Raw genomic sequence first — 15,856 nt, 5'->3', positions numbered from 1 at the left:
AGTAAAACTGATATACCTTCCCTGCCCGTGTTTGCTAGACCACGTGTCTGTGGTCAGATGTATCTTGGCACCGACACTGTGTGCCAGAGATACATTCACTTGCCGCTGAACATGGCCATATAGCTCTGGGATGCCCTTCTCTGAGAAATACTTCCTTCCTGGGACCTTCCATTGTGGTGTTCCAATGGCCACAAATTTGCGAAAGGCCTCCGAGTCCACCAGTTTATATGGCAGTAGTTGGCGGGCTATGAGTTCTGACAAGCCAGCCGCCAACCGTTGGGCAAGAGGGTTATCCGGCGTCATCATTTTTTTACGCTCAAACATTAGGCCCACGGAAGCCTGCCTTTTTGCAGAAAAATGTGAGCTTGGCGTGATGGAAGGTGGAGTGGAGGACAATTGTGAGGAGAGAGGAGAAGGAGAAGTAGAAGACGAGGCTGGACGGTGAGAGCCTGCAGTGTGGCTTTGTGTGTTCCGTTGCTCCCACTGGGCTCGGTGATGGCTGCTCATGTGCCTTCTTAAGGCGGTCGTCCCTAGGTGAGTATTGGGCTTACCGCGACTAACGCGTTGACTGCAAAGATTGCAGATGGCAACGCTATTGTCAGCAGCGGACACGTTAAAAAAAGCCCACACTGCGGAGCCATGTGCCGGTGTCCTGGGAGCGCCAGATGTGACCGTACATGGTCGATGACTCGCTCCTGATACATTTGCAGTCTGCTTTGTCCCTGCTGTGCAATGTAAGTCATTGCTGCTTCTCCTCCCTATCTGCTGGTCCATATCTCCCTCTGAACTCCCCTCCTCTTCCTCTCTTGTGGGCACCCACGTGACATCACTAGACACGTCATCATCAACGTCACCTTCCCCACCGCTATAAGTAGAGATCTCGGAGTAGGCAGCAACACCGGGGACCAACCTCCTCCTTGGGCTGATCTGGGTACTGGCGTCAGACTGCTGAGTAGCGCTTGTTGCTACCTCCTCTTCCTGATCCAATACCAAGAGTGGCTGCGCATCAGAAATGTCCTCTTGATATGGATCGGAAAATAATTCCAGTGACTCAAGCGGAAGGTATGTGGTGGTGGTGGTGGTGGTCGTGTTGTTGGTGGTAGTGTCTTTGGGGGTGCACATAGCAGAGAGTGAAGAAGAGGGTGCAGATCGAGAGGATGAGGAGGGTGCAGAAGAGTAAGGCTGAGCGAGCCACTCAACCAAGTCTGGTGCATCCTTTAAAGTAATTGAACGCACCTTCTGCAACTTCCCACTTTGGCTCAAGCCTGTTGCTCCTGCCCTACCCCTACCACCCCTGCGGAAGGGCCTGCCTCTTCCTCTGCATGTCATTTTTTAAATGACCCTGTGACAAAACTCTTAGTCCCTATACCGCTGAAGGACTGCTGCAGTATAGGTGAGCGGTCAGCAGTGGTGCACGTCAACCCTATCTATTGTGGACCTATAGCGGTCCTTACAGAACAGCAGACTGTACCGCACTCAAGCCTATGTACCGTAGCACCCTATACCAAGTTACCAGTCCTTATAAGAACTTTTGTGGACCAAGCAGGTTGTGTATTAGTGTTTAGCAGACTGTACGTCAGTCCCTATACCGCTGAAGGACTGCTGCAGTATAGGGCAGCGGTCAGCAGTGGTGCACGTCAACCCTATCTATTGTGGACCGATAGCGGTCCTTACAGAACAGCAGACTGTACCGCACTCAAGCCTATGTACCGTAGCACCCTATACCAAGTTACCAGTCCTTATAAGAACTTTTGTGGAACAAGCAGGTTGTGTGTTAGTGATTAGCAGACTGTACGTCAGTCCCTATACCAATGAAGGACTGCTGCAGTATAGGGCAGCGGTCAGCAGTAGTGCACGGCAACCCTATGTATTGTGGACCGATAGCGGTCCTTACAGAACAGCAGACTGTAACGCACTCAGGCCTATGTACCGTAGCACCCTATACCAAGTTACCAGTCCTTATAAGAACTTTTGTGGACCAAGCAGGTTGTGTGTTAGTGATTAGCAGACTGTACGTCAGTCCCTATACCAATGAAGGACTGCTGCAGTATAGGGCAGCGGTCAGCAGTAGTGCACGGCAACCCTATGTATTGTGGACCGATAGCGGTCCTTACAGAACAGCAGACTGTAACGCACTCAGGCCTATGTACCGTAGCACCCTATACCAAGTTACCAGTCCTTATAAGAACTTTTGTGGACCAAGCAGGTTGTGTGTTAGTGATTAGCAGACTGTACGTCAGTCCCTATACCAATGAAGGACTGCTGCAGTATAGGGCAGCGGTCAGCAGTAGTGCACGGCAACCCTATGTATTGTGGACCGATAGCGGTCCTTACAGAACAGCAGACTGTAACGCACTCAGGCCTATGTACCGTAGCACCCTATACCAAGTTACCAGTCCTTATAAGAACTTTTGTGGACCAAGCAGGTTGTGTGTTAGTGATTAGCAGACTGTACGTCAGTCCCTATACCAATGAAGGACTGCTGCAGTATAGGGCAGCGGTCAGCAGTAGTGCACGGCAACCCTATGTATTGTGGACCGATAGCGGTCCTTACAGAACAGCAGACTGTACTGCACTCAGGCCTATGTACCGTAGCACCCTATACCAAGTTACCAGTCCTTATAAAAACTTTTGTGGACCAAGCAGGTTGTGTGTTAGTGATTAGCAGACTGTACGTCAGTCCCTATACCAATGAAGGACTGCTGCAGTATAGGGCAGCGGTCAGCAGTAGTGCACGGCAACCCTATGTATTGTGGACCGATAGCGGTCCTTACAGAACAGCAGACTGTACTGCACTCAGGCCTATGTACCGTAGCACCCTATACCAAGTTACCAGTCCTTATAAGAACTTTTGTGGACCAAGCAGGTTGTGTGTTAGTGATTAGCAGACTGTACGTCAGTCCCTATACCAATGAAGGACTGCTGCAGTATAGGGCAGCGGTCAGCAGTAGTGCACGTCAACCCTATGTATTGTGGACCGATAGCGGTCCTTACAGAACAGCAGACTGTACTGCACTCAGGCCTATGTACCGTAGCACCCTATACCAAGTTACCAGTCCTTATAAGAACTTTTGTGGACCAAGCAGGTTGTGTGTTAGTGATTAGCAGACTGTACGTCAGTCCCTATACCAATGAAGGACTGCTGCAGTATAGGGCAGCGGTCAGCAGTAGTGCACGTCAACCCTATGTATTGTGGACCGATAGCGGTCCTTACAGAACAGCAGACTGTACTGCACTCAGGCCTATGTACCGTAGCACCCTATACCAAGTTACCAGTCCTTATAAGAACTTTTGTGGACCAAGCAGGTTGTGTGTTAGTGTTTAGCAGACTGTGCGTCAGTCCCTATACCGCTGAAGGACTGCTGCAGTATAGGGCAGCGGTCAGCAGTAGTGCACGGCAACCCTATGTATTGTGGACCGATAGCGGTCCTTACAGAACAGCAGACTGTACTGCACTCAGGCCTATGTACCGTAGCACCCTATACCAAGTTACCAGTCCTTATAAGAACTTTTGTGGACCAAGCAGGTTGTGTGTTAGTGTTTAGCAGACTGTGCGTCAGTCCCTATACCGCTGAAGGACTGCTGCAGTATAGGGCAGCGGTCAGCAGTAGTGCACGTCAACCCTATGTATTGTGGACCGATAGCGGTCCTTACAGAACAGCAGACTGTAACGCACTCAGGCCTATGTACCGTAGCACCCTATACCAAGTTACCAGTCCTTATAAGAACTTTTGTGGACCAAGCAGGTTGTGTATTAGTGTTTAGCAGACTGTGCGTCAGTCCCTATACCGCTGAAGGACTGCTGCAGTATAGGGCAGCGGTCAGCAGTAGTGCACGGCAACCCTATCTATTGTGGACCGATAGCGGTCCTTACAGAACAGCAGACTGTACCGCACCCAAGCCTATGTACCGTAGCACCCTAGACAGACCAAGTTACCAGTCCTTATAAGAACTTTTGTGGAACAAGTGAGTTGTGAATGATTAGCAGACTGCAGCAGAAGGGCAGCAGTCAAGTATAATATTCTTTCTATATTTGGAAGAAAGAATATTATACGTGTACAAGCCTATTACCGTACCACTGATACCAGTCCTGAAAAGAACCTTTGTGGAACTAATAGTAACAGCAAGTCTTTAAAATTATCCTCACTGCCTGACACACTGCTTCCTGCCTGTCCCTATACAAATTGGCAAAAAAGAGTAGGCTGGAACGATTAGCTGGAACAGCTCTTTTGTGGACCTGATAGTAACAGCTAATGATGATGATGATGATGATGATGAAGAAAGACTAATCTGGCTGAGCTGTCCCTAAAATAGCAGCATACAGCGCTCTGTCCCTTTATCTAAACTGACAAAAGAAACTCAGGCTGCTGACCTAACACCTATACCAGTCCTGAAAAGAACTTTTGTGTACCAAATAGCTAGCGTTTTCTCTGTCCCTACTCCACACAGGATCCTTTCCCTACAGTGACAGAAGAAAGAATGTAAAATGGCCACCGGATCGGGTGTATTTATAGGTTAGGGGGAATGTCCAAGTGTCCATGAGCTGTCATGTCTCAATTGGTTGTCCTGTAACACATGATAAACGTGTCACGAAAGGTTAAAGTTCTTGTATACATTAAACACGTAAGTCCGCCGGGGCGAACGACGGAAAAAGGCGTTCGAACCCGCGGACGGCGAAAGTCGGAAATTCGCCGCGAAACGACCGCCGGGCGAACCGTTCGGCCATCACTACTCCCAGATGGTGGAGCATATTAGCCAATCAAAGTCAATGGATAAAGACTCACTCTTAATCCTGCTTAATCATCTCATGTTTGCCTTAAATAAAACTTTATTAACAAAACTATAAAAAAGACAAATGGAACATCCTTTGTCTGCACATATACATTTACAATTAAAATATATTTAGAAAACATATGTTAGGATAGGAACTTAATCAGTACTAAAATGAACAACACATATACAACAATTATGAAGAGTCTATAGATATTAATTAACTATCCAAACATAACATTTTTCATTATTCATAAAATACTCTTAGTAAATTAGAAAATATGAAAAATAAAAATAAGAATACAAATAAAATAAAAATGAATAAAAATAAATAAATAAAAATAGAATTAAAAATAAAAATGAAAATAAAGTAAAATAAAAATACAAATAAAAATAAAAATTGCTATATGACCTAAAAGATTTGCAGAATGGTTTGGAACTATTGGAGAAAAATAAAAATATAGTCATCAGATCAGCTGATGGGTAGTAATACTTAACAAAACTGACTGCCTGGAAGAATTGAATAGACTGGTGGAGGATCAAGAAACATATGAAAAATTAAAAGGGAATCCAACCAAGAAATTCAAAGCTAAACTGAAGAGTCTAATAAAAAAAAGCAACAGAAGATGGAATTCTGAAGAAAAAGGAAGCAAGGTATCTGGTTCCAGAAGCACCAAGAGTTCCTGTGATATACCAGATTTCAAAATTGCATAAAAATCCAGTATAACCCCCGGGGAGACTGATAATAGTGGAATTAATTCACTGTTTTCGAGAATAGGTGAATATTTGTATTTTCTCCATAAAATGTCTTGCTTATTTTAAAAACAACAAGGATCTGATTGAATTAATTGGACTTATGACTGTGGATGGTGATTGTATCCTAGCAAGTGTTGATGTTAATTCCTTGTATACCAACATACAACAGCCACATGCTCTCAAGGCTCTCAAGGCTGTTGAGTGGGCTTTGGGAAGCATCAATATTAAGCAAAAACAGAAGGAATTTATTTGACAAGCTTTAGATCTGGCAATGAGCCACAATTTCGTCTGGCACAAAAAGAGTAATACAGACAAAAGAGAGGCATCTCCATGGGGGCCAAGTATGCCCCATCAGTGACTAACCTCTTTATGAGTTTTTGGGAGAGTGAGACCATTTACAACATAAATATTCTGAGATTGAGATTGTGTAAACGATGCATAGATGATATTATAATAATTTGGGCAGGATCGCAAGATTCTTTTAGTAATTTTTTGAGAAAAATGGGTGATAACCCATTTGGCATTTCTTTCTCAGAAATTTTTAGTTTCCAAGAAGTAAATTTTTTGGATCTAACATTATTCAAGCAAGGAAATAAATTGTTTACACAACCTTTTTTAAAGATGTAGACAGGAATGGCTACATCCCAACCACCGGTTGTCACCATCCGAGATGGTTGGGTGGTATTCCCAAAAGCCAAATGCTCAGGGTCAGAAGAAACTGTAACAAAAAGGAAGATTATAATTTACAATCTGATTTGATTGTGGATCATTTTTCTGCTAAAGGATACAGTCTGGAAGATCTTCAATGGACAAAGGAGAACATTGGGGAAATGAATAGAGAGGATTTGTTTAAAAAGAAGGACAAAAAACAACAGGACTTTGGTATAGCTTTCTTGACTGGCTATAATAGACAGTACAGAGAGTTTGAAAAATTATCAAAAATCATTGGTCTCTGTTGCTGGAAGATAAAGAGCAAAAAAAAAAGATTTGCCCACTCAGCCAAACTTTTATACCAAGCCACCAACATTGAGACTGCAATTGCATGTTGTGAATACCCCTTAAAAGTTATTCACTTTTTTGAACCAAACATGTTTCTATAGCTGCGGTAGATGTGTGATGTGCAGGACTTCTAGGTTCAGGAAAAGGAAAACTACCTACTTTAGTTCACTTTCCACAGGAAGGACCTATGAGATTAAGAAATGTATCACATGTGGGACCACCCATGTAACCTACCTGCTGTCTTGTCAGTGCAGTCTCCAGTACGTGGGGAGAATCACTAGACAATTAGGGGTAAGGCTATGGGAACATGTGAACAGGATCAAGAAAGGTTATACACATCATGGTCGCTCTAATAATTTCAGGTTGTTCCATAGGCAGGATCCTAGTGTCCTCACTGTAAAATATTGCTCGCAATGTTCAAATATTTCAAAGTCTTAAGTATATATGGTGAGACCGATTGATTGTGAGACGAATTTCCTTAATTAGTTCTGAGTCAGCGTAATTCAAAAATGTGTATTTATTTGTACACATTTAAATAGAAAAGAATACTTACAAAAATAGTACAATAATAATCATTTGTATCTTTTGTACTTTATCTCTTTATTAAATTTTTTCCAATTTAAGCATAACATACATCCTTGTCATATAAAACCAAAATGTCACACAAGTTACTTATAACCATTTTACATCCTATCATTCCCCGCATTCATCCCATTTCCCCTTCCAATCAAACCCACCTCTCGCACTGTTTCTTAACCACCAACTCCCCCATTCGCTCACGCACACTTCTCCCTCTATCCCTTGGCAAGCAACTCTTCTTCTTTTTAAATATAAACCCCTCCATTTATTTTCTCATACCACATCTTCCAGATCCTATCAAATTTTTTAATACCCCCCTGTTTTATATAGGCAACCCTTTCCTTAGGAATAACCCTATTCATACTCTGTATCCACTCTCCACTAGTGGGGGGTATTGGAGACTGCCACTTCTGAGCTATCAATTTCCTAGCCTGAAAGAGGGATCTTATTTTCGCCAGTTTATTATCTTTGGGATCACCACCCCCATCAATCCACCCCAACACACATCCCATTGGTTCCATTTCTATTTCTATCTCAAATACTTGCTTAATTATCGTCACTACCTCTCTCCAATAACGGTATAGCTTGGGGCATCTCCAGAACATGTGTATCATATCTGCCTCATTCCTTCCACACCTAGGGCAAGCCGCATCACTTCTTCTACCAAACTGGAAGAGCTTCTTGGGGGTATAATATGCTCTGTACAACAGGAATAGATGGGAGAACCTTTGGGGGGGCGAGATGCATACCCAGGGCGCCAACTCAAGGATCCTCTCCCATTGGTCTTCCGAGATGCTTCCCATATCTTCCTCCCATTTTCCCCTACTCGTTTGTTCCTGCACTCTTACCTGAGTCTTCCTACACAGATTTACATAAACTTTAGATATTAACCCTTTCCCTGATTTTGCGCGAAGTATATCTTTAATTACTGGTATCTCACACCATTTTATTGCCTCTTCCCCAAACTGTTTTCCCAGCGCGTGTCTAACCTGTAAATATCTAAAGAAAGACTTCCTCGGAATAGCGAACTGATCTCTTAATTCTTGAAATTGTTTCAGATTATCATTCTGGTACAACTGATAAGTAAATTTTATACCGTTCCTTTCCCATTCCCTTATTTGACCTATTTTCTGTATTTCAACTAAGTTGTTATTATCCCAGAGAGGGGAATACTCCGTAAATCCCTTATATTCCAATAGTTTTTTAGTTACCTCCCAAACCTTTATCATAAGGCCCAGGGTAGGGATGTCCCTCAGTTGAGTCCCTGCCTCTAATGACACTATCAGGGACCTGCCTAGGTATTGTTCAAGAGGGGTTTTCTTTTCCCATCTTCCCTCCTCTATGTCCTCTCCCACTAGATGTTGTAGCTGGGCCGCTAAAAAATAATTATACGGATGTGGGAGAGCAACTCCCCCTCCATCACTGGGAAGTTGCAACGTTTTTAAACCAATCCGTGCTTGACCCCCTTTCCAAATCAATTCTCTAAATATGGAGTCCATCTTATAAAACCATTTTTTGTAGATCCATATGGGAGAGTTGTGTAGGACATATAGGAGTTGTGGTAGAACTATCATTTTGATTAAGTTACATCGGCCTGCCGCTGATAGAGGTAGTCTCTTCCAGATATTAGTTTTATGTTGGAGTTTAGATAGCAAAGGGACCAAATTGTCCACTATATATTGTTTGGGATCTTTAGTTATATATATACCTAGATATTTCATTTGTGTCACTATCTGAATATGTGCAGCTTCACAAGGTAAAGGACTATTCAGGGGGTCAATAGGCAATATACAGGATTTCTCCCAGTTTATCTTTATTCCTGCAAGGTATCCAAAATCTTTGATTCTACACATTACCTCCCCAATAGAATGCTGGGCGTCTCCAAGAAGCAGGAGAAGGTCATCTGCAAATAACACTATTTTTTCTTCCTCCTCCCCTCTCTTAAATCCCTTTATCCCCTTATTTGATCTGAGGGAGATGGCCAGGGGTTCAATTGCCATAGCAAACAAGAGAGGGGACAGGGGGCATCCCTGTCTCGTTCCTCTCTTCAACTGAATCCCTGCCGAATTGCCATTATTTATTCTTATCCGTGCTTCCGGGGACCCATATAGCATTTTCACCCACTTTATAAATATAGGGCCTACCTGAAATTCCCTCAAGACCCTCCACAAATAGCTCCACTCTATGGTATCAAAGGCCTTGGCAGCATCTAAAGATAAAACAGCTCTCTGGCCCTCGCCATCCACTGGTATTTGAAGGTTTAAGAAGACCCTCCTTATATTTATGCTCATGGATCTACCCGGGATGAAACCTGATTGATCAGGGTGAATAAGGCTTTCTATTACTTTATTTAATCTAGCTGCCAAGATCTTTGCCAAGATCTTTACGTCCAAATTCAATAAGGAGATGGGTCTATATGATGAGGGGTTGAGGGGGTCTTTGTTTTCCTTTGGTATCACTATTATAGTTGATTCCATCATTGAAGTTGGAAGCACTCCTGTTTTTAATGCCCAGTTAAAAACTTTTAACAATTCAGGCAGTAGCACCTCGCCAAGATGGCGATAAACCTCTACTGGGAGGCCATCAGGGCCTGGGGCTTTTTGACCTGCCATTTCCTGCACAGTGCGCCGGATCTCTTCTATCGTTATTGGGTCGTCAAGTGTATCCCTGTCTTCCCTAGAGAGGTGAGGTATTATCAGCCCACTAAAAAATGTATCCATTTCTTCCCCCTTCTCACCCTGGTTCGAGTGGTATAAATCCTCGTAGTAAGTTCTAAATCTCTCCAGGATTTCTAGCCTATTTGTAGATATCCTACCCTCTGCCATTCTTATCCTAGTTACCATGGAGGGTGACGAGTTCGTTTTTACTAGATGCGCTAGCATCCGACCAACCCTTTCACCTTCTCCAAATACTTGTTGTTTTTGGAATATGTATTTATTTTCGGCATTCTCCAATATTATATGACGATATTCCTGCTGGGCTCTCAGCCATTGTCTCTGGTTCTCAATTGTTGGCGCATTTATATACTGGATTTCTAACTTCGCCACTCTCCTCGAGGCCCCTACCTCCCTTTCCCCTGACTGTTTTTTAATTTTAGAGATCTGCTGTATCAGGAGACCTCGAAGATAGGCTTTTAATGCATCCCACACCATCCCCTGCGAAGCCGTGTCTGTATTCCATTCAACATATTCCTTTAAAGCATCAAGTAAATCTTTTGGTTCTCCCATAAGCTCCAACCATGGGGGGCTAAATCTCCACCCTCGTTGCTGATTTCCCATCTCCATCTCCAGGGAAGCCATCATTGCCGAGTGATCGGAGAGGCTCCTTGGCATATATTTTATTTTGCTTACTAGTCCCACTGCCTCATCGTTCCCTAGGATCATATCTATCCTTGACAGGGTTGAGTGTGAAGAAGAAAGACACGAAAATGACCGGTCTAGTGGATTCCGGATCCTCCAGAGGTCCTTCAATCCCATTTCTCCCAAAAACTGTGAAAAACGACTTTCTAATGCACTTCCTTGCTGTGACTTCCCCTTGGGGAATCTATCTAATGGGTTATCAATCACCATATTAAAATCTCCCACTATCATCAGTGGGACCCCCGGTTTATCCAGAACAAACTCGACCAGTGCATATAGGATATCCATAGAAGAGGGCGGCGGTATATAGATATTAGCCAAAATCAAAACCTTTTCCCCTATCTTACCATATAAGAAAACATACCTCCCCTGTTCATCAACTTTAACCTGAAAACAAATAAAAGGTGTCCCTACTTTAATAAAAATACTGACCCCCCCTAGAAAAAGAAGTATGTATCGAGTGATATTGATTCGGGTATTCACCCCAATTTAACTGTGAACTAGAAACATTTGTAAAGTGCGTTTCCTGTAAACAAAGAAGTGTAACCCCTTGTGACCTTGCTATTGACCTAACCGCCATCCTCTTCCCCGGATCTCCCATACCTCTTACATTCCAAGAATACACAATAAAACTTTCCCCCTTTGACACTGTGGGTTCACTCATTACAAATTCTAATAATCATCCTAAATAGAAATACATATATCCCATCATTGACATTCAATTTTATGTGGTTATCTCTTTTTCTTATAGTTAAGTATACATTATATAGTGCTCTTAGAGTGTGCTTCCCCCACCCTTCCCTACATACTCCACCACACACTTCACCCATTGCCTCCCTAGGCATCCCCTGGGGCCTTCTAATGTAACCTTCCCATACAATAATTTCCCACACCATTCTGCCGTGAGATCCCTCCCTCTCCCACCCCCTCTCCTCTACCCCCCTTCCACAAACACTCCATGCAAAAAATATACCCCATACAACACACATATAAAGAAGCAGCATATTTACCGCTCCCCCTCTTCTCTAACTCACCCTCCCATTCCCCCCCATCATTAATAATAGAAATACCGTCTTTAACAATCACCTCCCCCCTCCCTCTACCCCCCCCACAGCCAAGAACGACCCAACACTCTCCCCCCTCTCCCCCCCCCCAAAATAGGGGGAGGCAGGGGAGAGGGGGAAGAAAAAGGAGAAAACCGTCCACCGGCATTATAGCCCCTGAGGGTGGGATTCCAACCATTCCTTAACCCCTCATGGACTTTCAAATATCATAGTCCCTCCAGATGCATTTAATCGCAGTCTTGCTGGATATAGCAAGGAATAAGTCACATTCCTTTGTCGGAGTTTATATTTTACTTCCCCAAATTTAGCTCTCCTCCTTTGCAAGTCTGGCGAGAAGTCCAGAAAGATTGATACTCGGGAGCCATTGTATACGATCTTGCCCATCTCCCTGGCTTTACTTGCAATGATTTCTTTGTCTTTATAAGACAGTAGTTTAGCCAGAATTGGCCTGGGGGGAGCACCGGATTGTGGAGGCCTTGCAGGGACTCTATGGGCCCTTTCAATAGCAAACAATGGTGAAAATGTCTCTTGACCAAACATATCTCTAAACCATTTCACTAGGAAAGCTATAGGGTCTGGACCCTCACAGTGTTCTGGCAAGCCTACTATCCGAATATTTTTCCTCCTCATCCTGTTCTCCATTTCATCCAATTTGCTTTCCTGTTTGGTTACCTGTTTTTGCATAGTCTTGACTGCCCGTATCAAAGGCTCTAGGTCGTCTTCAACCTGGCCAATCCGGCCCTCTAAAGCTGTAGTCCTTTCCTGAATTTTTTGAATATCTTGTCTGACATAGGATACTTCCTCCTGAATGGAGATGAGTTGAGCACCCAGTAACTCTCTGCATGAATTAACTGCCATCAAGACTTCTTTTAGTGTTGGCTCAGATTCAGATTCCACCCCCCCCCCCCCGAGCCCCCTCCTCAGCCGGAGCAGACACATCCCCCAAGACTGCAACAATAGCCTGGCCTTGGGTATTTTCCGTGTCTTCACCTCCCTCCAATGCCGTTCCAGGGTGATTTAGCCCTTGGCTTTTCCTAGTGCCCTTGGCACCTGACAGTCTATTAGTTTGGTTTTGCTGTCCTTGTTGGATACCTTTCGGGGGGGTCTGGCCCGGACCCTGACTAGGGTTGTGGGCATATTTTTCAAGTTTCGCAGCTGCAGCCGCTTGGCTTGCTTTAGTTGCACGATGCGATGGCATGATATCTTTGATTTTATACCGGGCCGATAATAATAGAATAGTATAAATGGAAACGTTTTTTTACCGTATGTTAATAGCTCCTCCAGTAGATATAGTGGAATTCTTTTTATTGCTCTTAAAAAAAAAAAAAAAAAAAAAAAAAAAAAAGGGGGAGGCCTTAGTTGTCAAAGCTGAGGTAGTGGAAAAACACCAAGCAAACAAGTGTATAAAACTGTTTTAAAGAGCTGCAGTCTTTAGGCTGCTAAGTTACTTCCACAACTATTATGCTATTATACAACTATTATGCTATCCCGGCATCAGTCGGAACCTTGAAAGAGGGCAGTGACCCAACAAATCCAAAGGAGTCCAACCGCAACAGCTCCGCTCAGGCTTTTTATGTCCCAACAGGTTCTTGGAGATGAAAATAGATTAACAACTCCTCCAGCAAACCAGAAAATAAAACTCCATTTCTTTAAGTTATTTCTCGTGAGGACTGCTTAATTTATCTGGGCTATCTGAGCTGAGGCAGGGGGGGAAGAGAAAAAAAAAAAAAGGAAAAAGCAGGTATACAGGGTGGGAGTTACAGGAACTATTCAACGTCCTTCCAGAGAATATACAAAGTTATTCACTATTAGCATTACCAAGTTCATTGAGCATTATTCACTCACCACCCTGTTTGTGCAGAAAACGTTTCTTTTCTTATCATTCAGCTGATTCTCACCCCTGCATGTTACTCCGGTCGTGTCCTCTCCTCTTTTTTCCTTTTCTTTCTTTGGCAGTGGATATGCAAATGAACCTGGTGTCACATTAAATCCCTTTCAGCCTCTCTTCTCGCAGCCCTCCAGTCCCAGGATAATTTCATCTGTATCTGTTCCACGAGGGGCAGGAGGGGAGCTGACCCTTCTCCAACGTTGCGCCCACTACCTCCGGATTACAAGCTCCGCCACACAGCGGAACAGCCAACGGAGGGGGGGGAGAGGGGGGAGAGCGTCCGCTCGGGGGGGGGAGAGAGTCTGCTCGGGGGGGGGAGAGAGTCCGCTCGGCGTGGGGTCCACAATTCAGGCCATCATCCGACCGCGGGCGGGCAGGGCTGGAGGGGGAAGACAGTGTAGAAGCATGGGGAGGAGAGCGAGACGCCGCTCGCTCACACACGCACAACCACCTCTCTCGGCATCCGGTCACGCCCCCGTCAGAGAATCATTTGTATCTTTAAAAATTGTCTTATGAAAGATTTAAGGTTATTGCCATGTGGCTTCTATTGTCTATAATGGCGGAATAACCCTTTGTATGCTGGAAAGCTCTGTGTGCATGAGATGTGTCTTTCTTCTAGGCTGCTGAATCTTCAAGCGCAAGTCTGCTCCCAATCTTTCGACTATATCAACAGGCTCTAATCTCCCGCCCGAAAGATAACTCCTCCTTTACAAAAGTGTGGGCTAATGAGTGGGTATTATAGTAAAGCTACCATATGTTAACACTTAAAACAAAATTCTACCTTCTGATGAAATGGCAGGAAATAGGGGGGAAGGTAGAATTTCAGACTCTAAGAAAAATATCATCTCACTTACATAGGGCTTCTCAATTACATAGGCTAAATTTCTGAAAGCATATATATAATGAACTGTAGAATTTTTTAAATGTTTACTTTTCCAACTATCGCAAGTCATAACATAGAATCAATTGACTCAAAGTTTTCTTTCACACAATATGGAGAGATTATATTCTGAATAAAGTATAATAAAGCCAATTAAAATTTAGATATTAAGAATATAACACTCCCGTTCTGTGGGATAGATAGGGTGGAAGAACATTGGCAAGGTTCTAATCTCAAAAGATCTATTTCCCAGAATGAAAAATGGATCCATAGATTCCTTACTTTAAGCCCTCATGGCATCAACATTGAGCTGGATTTAAACTGTTTTCTTTCTAATTGGTAACTGATAATCCCATATATTTGAATTCCATCTATCTGCATTTTTTTTATTTATTTATATTTACTTTATTTTCATTTTTAACTTTTATTTTTAATTCTATTTTTATTTTATTTTTCATATTTTTTAATTTACTAAGTATTTTATGAATAATAAAAAATGTTATGATTGGATAGTTAATTAATATCTATAGACTCTTCATAATTGTCGTATATTTGTTGTTCATTTTAGTACTGATTAAGTTCCTATCCTAACATATGTTTTTTTAATATATTTTAATTGTAAATGTATATGTGCAGACGAAGGATGTTCCTTTTGTCTTTTTTATAGTTTTGTTAATAAAGTTTTATTTAAGGCAAACATGAGATGATGAAGCAGGATTAAGAGTGAGTCTTTATCCATTGACCTTGATTGGCTAATATGCTCCACCATCTGGGAGGAGTTTCTCCAAATGCAGTATAAATTAGACCTTCCATCGGCCTGAAGTGATGTCTTTGATAACGCCTTGGAGGAAGGGTAAAGCGCGTCAACGTTTTTTCCAGCCAACGGCTTAACCAGTGACGCCATGTCCTGCCTCCGTGAAATGCATGCTGAACGAGCAGCGATCGCGGAAGTTCTTTCTGAGAGTTTGCTCTTATTCTCCATTTTTGTAAGTAGCGCCATAGTGCGCGGCATTCATAAAGTTTAATGGTGCTTCACCATATATTTTTATATCTTTTTTTTTTTACCGGTGGAGTGTGGCATTATCGTACCTACTGAACGTTTTTATCTTTTAAACTTTTGCATCACTAATATTAGGGCTGTTTACTTGCTTGATTCTTGGACTGAAAAGTTGAGGACTCTTCTTGTTTGGTGAATGTGGTCTCCTAAGGGGGATATACTTTTTGCACTTATATGAATTTTGGATTGATTCATGCTAATGACATTTGGTTATCATTAATTATTTTAGGAATTTCACTTATTTTATATTCATGGTATTTGTTCACCTATTTACACACGTTGTGTTTCACTTTCTATTTGTTAGTGCTTCTCCCACATGTTTATCGTATTCTAAAGTTATAGCACTTTTTTTTTTGCAGCAGCAGCTGCAACATTTTATTTATCATTATTTATCCGCTTCTTTTATCACTTCAGCCCCAGTTTTGTGTTTTATATGCTAGTCTGATGTGCCCGCTTTCCAGTCTGATGTGCCTGCTTTCAAGCCTGATGAGCCTCTGTCTGCTG

This window comes from Lithobates pipiens, unplaced genomic scaffold (assembly GCF_037356315.1).
Source record: "Lithobates pipiens isolate NorthernLeopardFrog02 unplaced genomic scaffold, aLitPip1_a1.2 Scaffold_30, whole genome shotgun sequence".
In the NCBI taxonomy this organism is placed as follows: domain Eukaryota; kingdom Metazoa; phylum Chordata; class Amphibia; order Anura; family Ranidae; genus Lithobates; species Lithobates pipiens.
This window is presented reverse-complemented; position numbering follows the sequence as displayed.